Below are 6,030 nucleotides of genomic sequence, written 5' to 3' on the forward strand. Positions count from 1 at the left end.
TCATGAATGATCATAATGAGATCTAATGACAATATAAAGTCCTCATAAACAATGCCATGACTGAACCCAGATCGACCTTATGATTTTTCAAATGTCACAATCAGCCCATCCATAAAGCCAGAAAGACCTTTTCTCACAACCCCTCAAACATGACTATAAGGCGTATTGATATATTTATATCTACATGACATGTCATCTTATTTGCTTAACCCTCTCACAGGATCTGATGAAATTTATTAAGCAACTCTCAACAACATTAAACATGACTTGTCAAGTGGAAGATGGTGAAACACTTCTTCATGATTAAAAAAAGTACAAAATTATATAAAACACATAACTAATATATCAGACACATACAGTAAATCATAACAGATATGCTTATATGTCTGTGGATATCATGCAAAGTGACTGTGTTTGGAATGAATCAACAAAATTAAGCTTTTATAACAGAGTGCAGAATCAAATTTGATTCAATTTTTTGTTTACAAGGTTTTTTTAAAAATAAATAATGTATCTTATATTTATACAAGTTTTCTGCTGAGTAACAGAATTATTTATTCATTTTTTAATTATTTATTAATCTATCATGGGAGGGCACACATCTTTTGTAGATATGGACATAATTTGAAATGATGGGAATCATAATGCTTTTAGACACATTTATTTAATTATATTCAGGGTACACAAAAAAGCAAAAAAACAAAACAAAAAAAAACCAAAAAACTGAACAGCAGTCATCATCTGAGTGAGTTTAATTATATGCCTCTCTAGAACACAAACATTTCCAATATAAACAAATCTAAACACAATTTACCAAACTGTATTTTGCATTTTATATTTTTTGCCAAGCATATGATGTACAACTAAAGACAATTCAGCACAGTAATTGTACAACAGAAAGATTTTCTTTGTATCAGATATTAATGTTAGTTGTAGTCTAAGAACCAGAAAGTTTTCTTCGACTCAACGCCCATGTTGTTATCGCAATAATACCAATAATCACCACAGTTGCCAGACAAACAGAAATTGCAATAAACATCAACTTCAGGTCTAGACCTGGCATGTCTGTGGGTTTTGGACCAGGGAGCGTCTTTGAAGCTTGAGCAATGTTGGAGATTTCAGATTTTACATTCACTTTATCCACAGACTGAACAGCAAAAAAGACTGTGGTGCCATTTTGGATTGTGATATTGGGATTGAATGAATGCTGTTCAACTGATCCAGCCTCCTGCGGTGAGACAGCAGATGTGTTGAATACGTGAGCACTGCTGAAGTTGAATCGAAGCTCTTTAAGGTCAAAGCTCCACCTGATCTCATAAGATTTAGCTTAAAAAGAAGGAAACACCTTGTGAGGCCTATAAAAGATATACATTATTTTGTGATAACCACATTTATTTTGTGTTAACTGTATGCTTTACCTGTCCCATAGTCGAGGTCCTCACCAGGAGCCGTCCAGTTGAGAAGCACAGAGTCCTCCTGGATCTCAGCACTCAGATCTGTGATTCTGTTAGGGGGGAAATTTGGTGGGGTTGAGCCTGTAAAAGCCACTTCAAAACTCTCTCCAGTGACTGTCCTGGTAAATCTTCCAACCTCGAGATGTTCGTCAGAAACTGGAGGCTTTGGAGGGTTCAGCTCCACCACACCTGAAATTACAGGAACCGCATAAATAAATTTAAAGTTGAGGAACTGAATGAATGAATTAATTAATGAAATATTTATCTAGTGCATTTCCTGTCTGTACACCCAAAGCACTTTACAGTCATATCAGGGGGTTTCTCCTCAACCACCACCAGTGAGCAGCATCCACTTGGACAAATGTTTGAACAGTTTGCTTTAAGAGTCTCAATCTCACGATTTACCGTTTACCACATATCCAGGTACGTATGGGGCACCACCCCTTTTTTGGATAGTAAATTTGGCTTGTCCATCTAGATTCTTCACTCTTACTTTCAAGCTGCTTCTCCCTTTTTTCACCTGTGTGAAATATCTGGAATAGACGCCATCATCTTTAAAAGCATCAGCTCCTGTAAAACAATACTTGATTTATTTGAGCATTTTTGGCCTTATAGTGTAAATCTGATTTGAGTGCACACTGGAAACAAAAATGATGGGTAATTTACCTGCTCCATTGTCCAGAAGTTGTAATTCTTGTGCGGACCCAGATTCAGACTCCAGCGTAGCCCACACTTCAGCCTTTATTACAGGCTTGTAATTCTGACTGACCTCAGCAAACACTATCATGGGTTTAGTGCCGTCACTGAACTGCTGGTTCATGTGGGCATTGACAACGATAGGAGGAACATCAGCACGCGCCGCTTGACTCGTTGCTGTTATAGTCAGAGACTGACTTATTGTAGTTTGGATACTGTACTTCCAGTCCCCAGGCTAGCAAACACACAATAGTATAATTAGATGAATAATTAATGAAAATGTTTTAGGAAAGTTAATTAAATCTTGTGTAGTTTGTCACCTGTGCAGTTCCTGGAACTTTAAAAGTGACTGTTTTTGCTGCTTCATCATGACGCATCTGTATTTGTTTGTAGGTTGAGCCACTTGGTGACTGTATGGAAATGTCAGGTAAACTTTTTCATAGGTTATTGTAAAACTGGTTTTGGTACCAATGGTCTGATCCACTAATATTGTCCCATTGAACCAGTCTGATGTTTTTTTTCCCGTACTGTCTATCTAAAGTGGTGATAAAAATGAATTATCAGAATATTTATAATAATCTTAAAGTATTTTACCATGAGCAATGAGCGATCACTTGTCAAACCTGAACTGGGTCTTTTGTTTGGATCTCCTGTTGGTATTGTAAGTGAAGAAAATCCATGCAATAGCTGATTAGAGAGAATGTTGTCACTGGCTGTGATAAATTTCCCGCCTAATTCCAACATAAAACATATAAGAAATAAGCACTGGATAATAAACAGGCATTCATAATATGAATATTATGATTTACTACATTTTTTGCATTTTTCACACATACATACCAAAACATCAAACAATATATAACAAAAATCACCTTGGGATCAATTAGTTGAAAGTTAGTAATGTGGCTCAGATCATTTGTTATTCTTCTAGCATCATATGTTTGTAGATTTTCCAATTGATTTGATATTTTGTTAGTTTCCAATTTTTTGCAATTGAGACTAGGAAAAAGTGTCCTAATCAACCTAAATTCACCCTATATATTTCTTTCTATGATTTTCTTTAAAAGCTGCAACAAAATATTATCTTTCACAAAAGCCATTAAAACCATTAAGATCCACTTATAGGTGTATGCCTACTATAATAAATTTAGAGACCAACCAACCAAAAAATAAAATAATAATTTACATGGAACTTGTTCTCATTTTTTTTATTTAGACTTTTTCTGGAACATTGTATGTCATTATGTGATGATGGTACTTACCAGTTTTGTCAGCCATTTCCCTCAGTGCTTTAGCTGCTTTATCACCCAAAGCTATTGTGTGTATAATGGCGCCACTTTCAATTGCAGCTGGAACACAACTATTAATATTGTCTGATGCTTCACCATCTGTCAGAAAAATGATTTCATCCCCTATCACATTCCCATTGTCATTTTTGAGTACCTTTAAGTTTTGAAGACAAATACAGAACATTGGTATAAAACAAACTGTAGGCTATATACTTAACACATCATAAACATGATCAATATTGCACCTGTAAGCCTAGGGTGAGGCCTTTACAAATGTATGTCCCTCCATCTGCTACTTTTGGCAACAATTTGATGAGTTTCTCTCGTGTGGATTCACTGTCAATAGTAGTCAAGGGGCTCAGAGTAGAAGCATCAGAACTAAAGGTTACAATTCCAACACTGGCTTGATCCTCAATGATGTTCTGCAGGAAATGTGTGGCAGCCTGCTGTAGTCGAGGCATTCTGGGGCCCTAGAAAAGGGGTGCAATAAAAAAAAAATGTATGTAATATCAGGTTTATACTCATTCAAAATGATTGAGATCATATCAGAGCATTGAAGGTTATAATAATTGGAAGCATCTTTGTTTTCAAGTAAAGTTAATGTTATGGCATACTTGCATGCTTCCTGAGACATCAAGGACGAGACAAACAACCCGATGCATTCGCTGCACAACTTTGAAAGTTGGCACTGGTGGAGAGGACAGCAGTGGTTTCAGAGAACGAAGTGCGTCTTTATCAACAGAATCCTCAAATATCACAGTCCGTGTTGCTTTGCCACATTTTTTGTTTTGCAAGTTTGGGGCTTCATAATTGTGCTCGTTTTCACGACAAAAAGTGCTCACCTGAAACCAAATATTTCAAATAATTACTTCATTCTGTATGTTGCATGAAATGCATTGCAAATGGTCAAAGATACATTTTGCATGTGTGGGAACATGTAAAATCTGTACTTACAGAATCCAGGCTTGGTAAGAACATTATAGAGTTGTCTGTGTTTTGATATTTGTTAGGAAAAAACTTGCACCCTTTAGTCGGTAGTAAAGTTTGTGGATCAGTCTGGCACGGTTGATGTGATTCATCATAAAACTGACCTTTAATGTTTTTGCTACACCTAAAGATAAGCAGGAAATCAATGGTTGAGATAATTTACAAAGACATTTTAAAAATATTCTTTTTTATTAAGTTTTATGACCTTGTAGCTTCAATACGGCCATTAGAGTAGTAGAATGGTTTTGTTTCACTGTATTCATCATACACGCCCCATCTCAGATGAGCCCATTCATGGACTAAGACATTTCCTGCAAACAAACAAACATTCTTGTTAATAAAACAAACAGATTAGTGCATTAACCTGCACAAATGTTGAAAGATAACAAATGACATTCACCTCTTGACCCATAAGTCTTAATGAGTGTGTCGTCTCGGAGGAAGTTTGGGGTGAAATGAATGAACTGAGCCTCAGCTCCACATTCACCATATTGAAGAGTGTAGGGTTCATCACCATATGCTGGATTAGCATTATCAATTCTTATGTTTGCCTGCATTTCACATTGAAATTGTCAGCAGTATGTTAATGAAATGAGTAAACATTAATATTTGACACGTAAGAAAAAATTGCATAATTCTCTGTACCTTTTCATAGGACTCTGCTCTTGCTTTGGTAAAATCCTTACTACTCCAGTGGGGTGGAACGAGTATCGTTGCTTCTTTGAAATAAACCTTTTTATCCAATGCTTGATGAAGATGAATCGACCCTTTAGTGACCATGTCCTGTCAGAATGAAAAATGAGAAAAACTCAAAATACAGTATTTATAAAAAAGCAATATACTTTAATTTGTTCATTCACAAATACTGTTAATTAAACTTGATTAGGGTGAATTGAGGATGATTGAAAATTTTTGCAATTGAGACTTAGAAAAAGTGTCCCAATCAACCTGAATCCCCCTATATGTTTCTTTCTATGATTTTCATACAAACTGCTACAAAATATTATCTGTCACAAAAGCCATTAAAACCATTAATTCATATTTTGTTAAATAGACAAAAAAACATATATTCACCTTGATTTTATCAATAAGCGTGTTATCCTGTTGTACTCTTGAACTGATTGCAATGTTAACATCAACATAACCATTTCCATCTAGTTTGATTCCAGTGGATGAGGACAGCAATACCCATAATAAGACTGACACTGTTCTTGAGTCCATAGCTGTAGAGTTTAGATGAACAACAACTCACGAAACCCAGTTTTGAACAATTTCACAAATGATCTTGAGGGGTCTGATCAGAGATAAGAGGGTGTGTGCTTCAATGTCATGCAGGGGCGTGACTACATTCTGCTAACATCATAGTCTGTTTAAAACATAAGATCTATATACTTCATATACTTAATTTGCTCACAAGGCTTGTACATTTGAAAAATGTTGGCTAACTCTTAATTAGTTTACTTTGTGAGACTATACTGTGGAAATGCATCGATATGGGCTTGTAAGAGCACTTAGAAAACAGGAAATGAACACTTCAGTGTGTTCACAATTTACAATTGCTTTGTTATATGGAGAAGTTCAGTAGCCTTGGAGACTAGCCTATT

The 6,030-nt window shown here is 35.6% G+C and overlaps 1 pseudogene; it reads right to left on the reverse strand.

Annotated features, from left to right (window-relative positions):
* Positions 1-641: 641 nt before the first annotated feature.
* Positions 642-5,672, reverse strand: LOC125261940 (annotated as a pseudogene).
* Between the last annotated feature and the right edge of the window lie 358 nt (positions 5,673-6,030).

The sequence above is a fragment of the Megalobrama amblycephala genome, unplaced genomic scaffold (assembly GCF_018812025.1).
Source record: "Megalobrama amblycephala isolate DHTTF-2021 unplaced genomic scaffold, ASM1881202v1 scaffold532, whole genome shotgun sequence".
NCBI classification, from domain to species: Eukaryota; Metazoa; Chordata; class Actinopteri; order Cypriniformes; family Xenocyprididae; genus Megalobrama; species Megalobrama amblycephala.